Source organism: Arachis hypogaea, chromosome 12, assembly GCF_003086295.3.
Source record: "Arachis hypogaea cultivar Tifrunner chromosome 12, arahy.Tifrunner.gnm2.J5K5, whole genome shotgun sequence".
Classification (NCBI taxonomy): domain Eukaryota; kingdom Viridiplantae; phylum Streptophyta; class Magnoliopsida; order Fabales; family Fabaceae; genus Arachis; species Arachis hypogaea.
Window position 1 is genome coordinate 119357788 of NC_092047.1, and position 11103 is coordinate 119368890.

Genomic DNA, 11103 nt, shown 5'->3' on the forward strand with positions numbered 1-11103 from the left:
TATTTATTCATTTATTTAAATATAACTATATTTTATATAATTTTAAGTATAAAGATTTGTTTCTCATTTTATTTAATATACACGGTTTTGATTTTTTTTCCATAGTTTAATTTTAAAATATTAATAATATAAAATATTTGATACAATTATTTAATTACATCAATTTTTTTGAATAATTATTTATATTTATATAATTAATATAAAAGATAATTATTTTGTCCAAAATAGTGTTATATAATTAAAGAAAAGTGTTAAAAACTAATAAATTTTGTGATTTATAATCATTAATTAATTATTATTAATATTTTTAATAGTATAAAATTTCATTCAATGATATAAAATTTTTCATTTTTTTTCGATTAAATACTACTTAAATTTTAATAAAAATTCTGATCCTTAAACTTTCTCTTAATTAAATACATGTATACAATTGTTTTATACTAATAATAGCACGCAACTGTCAAAGAAACTATTATTAGTGTCACAGTTTATTACATTATAATTAATATTAGATTTCATCATTAAGCTTGATTGCAATTTAATCAAGCTTCAAATTCAATGGCAATAATGAAGGGACCAACTGAGTTCAACTCCAAAACTTGACTTAATAGCCAATAATTTTGATGTTACCCGTTATCCTACATCATCATTTAGGTAAACCCAGAATTACTTTAAAAGGTAGAATGTTTAATAACTGAATTGAATATGGAATATATTTACAAAATAAAAAGTTTATTAAAAATGTTATTTTTATAAAAATAATATTTTTTTTCATTTTTATAAAAAAATTTATTTTTTTAAATTTATTTATTCATAAAATATTATTAAACTAACTTTTCTTAAACTAATTGGAAGGTAGGAACGGTCTTGAAGATTATAGGGTTTGTTGTGTGTCCTTTTAGATATTTTTTTGTGTCTATTTGGTTGTATTATTTGTTTATATAAAATATTGAGATAGAGACATAAAATTTTATTTAATAAATAAAAAATAAATAAAAATATTATATTTATATATATTAAATTAACATATTTTATATTTATTTTGACAAAATATATAGACATTAATAAAATATATAATTTTTTTTAATTTTTTTAATTTTTTTAAATAAAAAATAAAAATAAATTAAATTTTTATAATTTGTTATTAAATAAAATATAAAATATTAATTTTTATATTTATGTTTTGTTTCACTGTCTTATTTTATTTTCATAATCAAATCAAAAGCAGCCTTTTAATTGATTCTTGTTTCTTAAATTTTTTACCAATCGTTGGGGTCAACGGTGTTTGATTATAGAAAAAAAGGTATTGGAATACCTTTTTCTAGTGTTTGAATTTGGTTGTTTATTCTTGTCTGAGGTTGTCTTTCGTGTTTATTTTTAGTAATTTTTGTACTAATTTTGTTGTTAGTTGTTAATGTTGTCTTGTAAGCACACCAGAGTGTGCTTATCTCCTGTCCGGAGAGGAGAGTTTATAAACACTAATGGAAAAATTTTTTTTTAAATAATAAAATAAAATAATATAATATATATGAATAATAATTATTAGAAAAAAGAAAATACAAATACAATATATATTATTTATTATTTGGTATGGAAATTATATTTACAAATTATATTAAAACTAACAGAATATTTATTTTAAAATACATACGATCAAAAATTTAATTAATTATAAATATTTTTAATTTATTAAAAAATATTTAATTAATTAAAATATTTTTATATTAAAAAATAATTAATTATAAAATTATAAAAATTTAATTATGAAATTATAAAAAATATCAGAATAGTTAATTTTTTGTTATAATATTTTTTAGTTTAACAAAATAAAAATTAATATATTACAAATTAAATTTTACAAATTCAAACTCCACATTCTACCAAACCAACCCAAATTAATTAACTAAAACTAAACTAAACTAAACAGTTCTCAAACTCGAATATAGTTTTTCTTCTTTCTTCTTCTAGAAGCACTTCAAGACGTGCCTGCCATTTGTACAAGGCTCTAACCACGTGGAATGAACCGTTCACCGCGTTGCTTACTGTTTTTGGGGCCAAATTCGGCACGCTTCCTAATGACCTATGTGTAATGGGCTTCCAGCTCTCAAACAAAAGGCTTTTTACGATACCCATTTTTAACCGTTCGATCTGCATGTCGATGAATCCAATGGTCCAGTCCTTCGTCATTGGCCACCCATGGAGGCATCAAACTTTGTCAGAACTCTCTTTTAAATGTTGGCTCTTTCTTGTGAACCGGTGTAAGCTTTTCCTTTATTTTTACTGTCAAAAACAAAATTCCAATAATTTATTCATCTAATAAAAATTAATTTAAAAAAAGGAATAAATACATAAAAAAAATCTAAGTAAATTTAATTATGAAAATAATTTATTCACTCAAAATACATTATTATTATTATTATTATTTGTTAAATTGTATTTTTTATTGATTGCATATAAAAACAAAAAATATTATTTTCGTAGACCGAATATTACGCTGATATTTAATTCACAACAAGTCCCAAAACATTTTTCGGAAATAAGCAAAAAATATTAATATAAACACCACCGAAAGAGAGAAAAAAAAGGAAAGGGGTCCAACTGACACGCGTTGAAACGTGTCACTTTTTCAGTCAACGTGTTCTCCAAACACTGAAGCTGCATGTGAACGTTAGATTCGATCAGAAAGGAAAATCGTGCGGTTCAGAGTGAGTATAGGAAGCGGTGCATTGGGACCCACAATTTAGGGAATCTATCCCTCTCTAGTCTCTATCAGTTTCACATCATTCGAGATTCCAGTTCCACGTATGTTAACATGCATTGCTTAATAGATTCTCACCAAAATTTTGTGACACATATACATTTAGATAGATATTCAAGATATTTATTTAGTTAAAATATATTTTATTCAGTTTTGCCGCTTGAATTTTTTTTTCCCTTTAAAATTATTTTAGCTATGGTTCTCATTACACGTATTTATACAAGTGTCAAGTAACTAAAAATGAAAATAACAGGTGTCTTAACGAAAGTACTAATCTAGAAGCTTTCTTTTAAATTGTTAATGTATTATGTATCCGATATATTACAAAATATAAAATATTTAGCTTTTAATAAAGCTTCTATTTTATAATGTGTTTATCTATTATTTATAAAATTTTAATAGATAAAATATTTTGTATCAGAATACATTTATAAATAATAGGATAAATTATTAAAAATATACTTAAATTATTTTGTTATTAAAAAAAAATATTTTTAAATTATTTTAAAATAAGATAAAAATATACACTTGTGAACTAAAATAGTTTACATTAACAAAAAATTATAATGTGATAAACAAAGTTTTTTATATGACAAATAAGATTTGATGTTGATAAGTGAATTACATTACGTTTTTCTATTAATAAAATAAATCTCTAATCACAGTTATGTATTTTTTGATGTATTTTAAATTATTTAAAAATATGTTTAGCAATAATAAATTTTAAAAATATTTTAATAATATAATATGATATTTATTATAATTTAATCATTAAAAAATCATTCTTTCTTAAAATAACAAAGAAACGAAATAATATTTTACTCGTTAAAATATTGTAACAATATATGTCTATAATTTTTTAGTCAATTAATGACTAAAGAGTTGTACAAAGTTGTTAAGATTAAACTAAAAAAAAATTAACAAATCAATCATTCTCTAATGATTGATAACTATATATGTCTAATCATGTATTAGATATGGTAATATTAAAATAGACGGTCTAACCATGAGATATGTTATTTATATTTATTTGTCAAAAGTACAATATTATCTATAAAAATTAGTTATTCTTATAAAAATATATATTATTTATTTTAAATTATATTTATAATTAAATCTTACAAATAAAGTAATTAAATTAGATTTTTATTTAAAATTAAATTCCATATATAATATAATTAAATATAATTTATATTTATATTTAAATTATATACATTTTGATCTTTTTAATTTGATTTCTTTATTTATACTACACGAGAACACAAAACAAATCTCTACGAGTATAAAATAATCTTAAAGAGTAAACATTAAATTTCATAGTTTTTAGCTCATATCTTACATACACTTCTAGAAGATCAAAGGGTGAGAATTGTGATTGAATTTTATATGACATTATTTAACAATTAATTAGATTGTCAAATTACGGATTCGTCCTTTTATAAACAACAAGTATTTAAAAAATACAAATAAATTTTATCTTTTATTTTTCCTCTACTTGTCTATTCAATCAAACTATACTATATGATATGAATGAAAAGAAAATTCATCTTAGTCATCATCTCTTGTTATGAAATGTTGCCACGTGAATTTATTCGAAATTGATGGTTCTGCCACGATGTTTCGATATTTTGTTTCACAACCTCGTAGTTATCGACCTACCATTTATTTATTTATTTAAAAAAAAATGGGGGCACCGCTTAAAAATGATAAATATTAAACAATTTTGTGAGAATCATATAGAATTAAATATCAAAGTTAAAAGAATAATTTTATTTTATTGGAATAAATTAAATTAAAAAAATTATTTATGAAATTAATTATTAAAATAAATTAAATTAAAAATAAATTATCAAATGCATGGTAGGATTTATGACATAATTTTTGGGTTTTCAATGTTCCCCTTCTTGCGTGGCTTTTATTCATGAAGCGGTGGATTTTGGGTGTATCCTTTCATTAAAGAACTAAAAGTTTAATTTTTTTCAATTTTTCATTTATGATTTGAGTTATTAATAGACCACCGAATGGGGAAAAAAACAAAGGTTGCATGCACTTGCATAAATTGACACATATACATGTAATAAAGGACACGTTTCACGCAGCAAAATATGAAATTAATTAAAAAAAAAACAAAGGTTGCATGCAAATAAATTGACACATGTATGTAATAATGGACACGATTCATGCAGGAAAATATGAAATTAAATGCTTGAAAAAAGTCTGAAATGTTAAATCTGTGGACTGAGAACCCCCAGTTTTGAAAATGGATTTAGATTCCCAAAGTCATTGATGAGTTTCGCATATCAAGGAATTGAATTGAAGCACCGCTTGACTGTATTAACTGAAATAGTGTCCATTACTCCACAGTCCACACATTTCTAGCACCAAAATCAGGGTGCTACTCCCGAAGAAAACATCATTATTATTTGGTTTTTACTGAAATAGATTCATTTCTATTTAATTTTACTTTTAATGTTTTTGTCTTTTAAGAGAAAATATCTATTAAAGGTCTTAAGATTATAAAATAAAAATATTTTTATTAAAAATATAAAAAAATTTTAAGTTTTTAATATATTTGTTTTATATTCATTAAATAAAAATATTTAAAATTTATATGTTAAATAAACTAAAAAAAATGTATCTCATTAAAATGGTTAAATTTTATAAAAATTAGACATGTAAATTTTATTTTAATTAAATTTGTTGTTTTTATTTTGATAATAAAATTTTAAAAATATAAAAAAATTTATATATTTTATTTTTATAAAATTTAAAAATCTGAACATAATAAAAAAATTTTAAAACAGAAAGGTTTGACGTAAAATATCTTAAAAATTTATTTAAGTACTCTTATTATTTGGATTTTAGTAATTTGTGTAACAATATAGATTAAAAATACCATAACTTTATAAAAAAATATCTTATAAAAATTTTTGAAAAATAATTTTTTTATATTTTTAATATATTAAATATATAAAAAATATTTAAAAAATTTATTATTATATTTTAGATTTAACTAATATATGTTGTAATTCGTAAGTCTATGTTTGGAAGAGAGATTCATATTGAAAGATAGAAATTGAGAAGTAGATACTGAAATAGAAATTAAATTAATTTTTATATTGTGTTTGATATAAAATATATTGACTAAATTATATTTTAGTATTATATTTAGTTTAAGATAAATATAAAAATTAATTTAAAAAATTAAATAAAAATATATTTTAAAAAAATATTATTAAAATTTTAATTTCAATCTTTAAAAATTTTAACCCTTCTGTCTTAACTTTCTAGAGTTACAAAAAAAATTAAAATTTTTAATTTTATATCCTAAAATTAAAATTTTAGTTTTAATTTCTAACTATTAAACATAATTAAATATAATATTGAATCTCACTACTTTCGTTACCCTCAGTATATGAAAATAAATGTTACTTAAGCACATATAATAAGATTACTATTAATAAATTTTTTAAATATTTTCTCATAATAAATAGAAAATAAATACATCAAAAATTTAAATTTTTTATATTTTTAATAAAAAATTAAATTTATAACCTTAAAATATATTTTTAGGTCATACGTTAGTTTTTAAAAATTTTGCTATCTTGTTCTCTAGAATACATATTAAGTTTATAAATTGAATTTTTTATTAAAATTATAAAAAAATAATTTTCGATGCATTTGTTTTGTATATATTAAAAAAATAAAATATTTTATTATTAATATATTATTATATGTCCTAAAAATATATATTAATAAAAAATATTAAAAAATTATCAAATTTTATTATTTTTGACTATTAATTAATTATTAATATTAAAAAAATAAGATAAAATATATTATTAGATTACTAAACTAAAAAAATTAAGTTAAGTGATAATCAAAAATAATAACAAATTAACAATGTTGAGGTAACAAAATAAATTCACAAAACTTGTTTTATTTAACATTATTAATTATTATAAATTATAACAATTAATAAATATTAAATAAAATAAGTTCAGATTATTTTGACTAACTTTTTTTATTGCTAAATATTTATGTAAATTCTGAGTCTTTTAGAATATTTTTAACTAAATTCTACTTTTAAAATATATTTTTAAAATATAAATTAGCTGAATTTTTTTATTTTTTTGGTAGTAAATATTAATTATTTATTTTTTAAATTTTTATTTTTTTTTTGTTGTGATTGGGGTTGATTGAATCAGGCTGGGTCGCTGTGCTAAAAAAAACACACTCAACTTAATAATTTGAAAAAAAATCAAATCAAATTTGATCAACCCAATATTTAAGCACTGACAAAAAAAAAATTCCCAATATTTAAGCGATATATATAAATTTGAATATAATACCATGAAAAAAGAATATTATACATATAATAAAATAATCAAAACTGCTAGAAATTTTTTTTGATAAATATTATATACTACATTAGCGTTTTTTAAATTATTTTTTATATAACACAATAAATAAAAAAATATAACTCTAATTAAAGAATTGGTAATAAAGAGTATAAAAAAATATTAAAAGACTAAAATTCAAATGGCATTACCCAAATTCTATTTATGGGTAGGTATATATAAATCAAAATAAATTCAATATAAAAATAGCATTACATAATATAAAAAATTAATTAGTGGTCGCAAATATATGTTATCAAATCCGAACTGAATCAGTAGGTTTTGATGATCAAGTAAAAACTCAACACGTTATGAATATTATTTCTTTTAAATATATTACATAAACCAGATTAAATTATATCAACAAATTAAAAAAAAAAGAAACATCTTACTAATAATAAGTATAATAAAAATCTTATTATTATCCGTCCAATTTTGATAGCTATTATAAAAATCTTATAATTAATTTTTTTCTCAATTATTAATAATAATAATATAAGGCAAAAAACAAAAGAGACAAATTTGCTAAAATATCCATCTCACTAAATCATCAAATAAAACAAGAGTTTTATTAATAAACTCCTCCATAAAAAATTCTACCAATACAAATATTATTAAAATTTTAGTTTTTTTTCTCAAAAATTTCACCCGTGTGTTTTAACCTTGTAGAAGTATTAAAATAATTAAAATTTTAATTTTAATTTTTTATTAATAAATATAATATTAAATCTTAGTATTTCAATTTCAGTCTCAATATGTACAAATAAACGCTACCTAATTAAGAACACATAATAAGATTATCAATAGTAAAAGTTTTCAAATGTTTTCTCATAATAAATACAAAATAAATATATTAAAAATTTAAATATTTTATATTTTTAATAAAAAAAATTTGAATTTATAACATGTGTTTTTAGAACATAAGTTAGTTAATCTTTTATATTTTAAAAATTTTGCTATCTTATTCTCTATAGTAAATATTAAGATTACAAATTGAATTTTTTTATTAAAATTATAAAAAAAATAAAATTTTAATGTATTTGTTTTGTATATATATATAAAAAATTAAAATCTTTTACTATTAGTAATATTATTTTATGTCTTAAAAATACATATTAATGAAGAATGTTAAAAAATCATCAAAATTTATTATTTTTAGTAATTAATTAGTTATTAATTTTTAAAAGTATAGAATAAAATATGTTGTTGAATTACTAGAAGAAAAAAAAATTAAATTAATGATTAAGTGATTACCAAAAGTATAATAATAATGTTAGGGGAACAAAACAAACCGTCAAAATTTATTTTATTTAATATTTATTTTAATTATTATTAAAATTAATAAATATTAAATAAGATAAATTATGACTATTTTATTTAATTTTTTTTAGTTATCAAATATTTGTGTAAATTTTGATTACTTTTTAGAATTTTTTTAACTAAATCCTATTTTTAAAATACGTTCTTAAAATATAAATTAGCTGAATTTTTATTTTTTATTTTTTATTTTTTTGGAAGTAAAATATTTATTATTTATTTCCCAAGTTTTTCTACTTCGGGGTTGATTGGGTTAAATCAGGTTGGGTCGCCGGGCTTAAAAAAAAAACACTCAACTTAATAATTAAAAAAAAAAAGTCAAATCAAATTTGATCGACCCAATATTTAAGCACTGGCAAAAAAAAAAAATTTTAAGCGATATATATAAATTTGGATATAATATCATGAAAAGGAATATTATATATATAATAAAATAATCAAAACCGTTAGAAAAAAAATTGATAAATATTATATATATACTACATTAGCGCTTTTTTTAGATTATTTTTTATATAACACAATAAATAAAAAATATAACTTTGATTAAAAAATTCGTAGAGAGTATAAAAAAAATATTAAAAGACTAAAATTCAACTGGCATTACCCAAATTCTATTTATGTGTAGGTATATATAAATCAAAATAAATTCAATATAAAAATAGCATTACATAATATAAAATAAATTAATTAGTTGTATGCAAATATATGTTATCAAATCCGAACTGAATCAGTAGGTTTTGATGATCAAGTGAAAACTCAACACGTTATGAATATTATTTCTTTTAAATATATTACATAAACCAGATTAAACTATATCAACAAATAAAAAAACTTACTAATAACTATTATAAAAATCTTATTATTATCCGTCCAGTTTTGATAATTATTATAAAATTTTTATAATTGATTTTTTTTCTCAATTCATAATTTTTTTGTTAGACAAGCTTGTCTTTCATTATTTTTCTAGGCTAATCTAAATGAAACCAAAGTTGCATTATATTCAAGCCATCTTGCTAAGAAGAGACCCTTTAGTTGGTTCAAAATCAAAACATGTAGAGAATATACCAAATAATAATAATAATATAAGGAAAAAACAAAAGGGACCAATTTGCTAAAATATCCATCTCACTAAATCATCAAATAAAACAAGAGTTTTATTAATAAACTCCTCCATATATAAAGAGTTCCACCAATAATTTTTATTATGTTTAAATTTAAGATAAATATAAAAATTAATAAATAGATTTAGAATTTAAAAAATTAAATAATAATATTTTTGAGAAGAAATATTATTATTATTTTTTAAAATTTCAATCTTTTGTATTTTTATTTTTTTTAAGATAATTGAGATTTTAGTTATACTCTCTAACCACCAAATACAATATAAAATCTCAATATCTCAGTTTTAATCTTTAAAAATAAATATTATCTAAGGACACATGATAAGATTATTATTATTAGAAATGTTTAAATATGATAAAGTATGTTTTTTATCCGTATAATGTTTGTGCTCTTTTCAAAAATATTCCTTAGGTTTAATTCATTCAATTTTATTTTTAATATTTTTTATTAATTCAATTTTATTGTTAATGTTTTCGATTTGTTTTAAAATTATCTCTTAATGTTTTTAATTTTTTTCTTAATATTTTAGATGGAATTAACGTTCATGGATAATTTTGATGTAAATTAAAAAAGTTAGGGATAAAATTAAATACAATTAAGCATTAGAGATATTTAAAAAAAATTATAAATATTAGGAATAAAAAATATATTTTATTCTTTTAAATATTTTATATTTTTAATAAAAAATATTATTTATAACCTTAATATGTGTCTTTAGAGTACAAGTTAGTTAAACTTTTATATTTTTAAGGATTTTGTTATTTGTTCTCCAAGAACACATATTAAGATTATAAATTGAAATTTTTTTTATTAAAAATATAAAAAAATAAATTTTCAATATATTTGTTTTGTGTTTATTGAAAAAATTAACCTTCTACTATTAGTAATATTATCATGTGCCTTAAAATACATATTTGCTAAAGAAAAATGCTAGAAAATTATGAGAATTTATTGTTGGCTAGTTTATCACTTAGCCATCAATTCAATTTCTTTAGTCTAATTATACAACAACATACTTTATCTTATATTTTTAAATATTGATAGTTAACTGATGACTAAAAATAATAAATTACGATAATCTTCTATCATTTCTCTTAGCTAAATTCTATTTTTAAAATATGTTCATAAACTAAATCTTTATTTTATATATATATTTGTCTTTCATGGTATTCCTAATCCGGCAGGACAAGGACTAATCCGCCGCAATATTGAGCTCTATTTAAGAATTTATTATTGGCTAATAAATTGCTGCATACAGAAGATGAAATTCAAACCCCAATATTTATTTAAACAGAATAGCAAATTAATCACTAGATCAACCAAACTTAATTAAATCTTTATTATTTATTGCCCAAGTTTTCGTTTTTGGAATTGGGGTTCATTGGGTTAAATCAGGTTGGGTCGCCGAGCTAAAAAAAAAGCCTCAACTAAATCGCAGCAGAGAGGCCTAACATAGATGGCATATTTGAATGTCTCTTTAATGCTGCATCTGGATTTAAGTCCCAG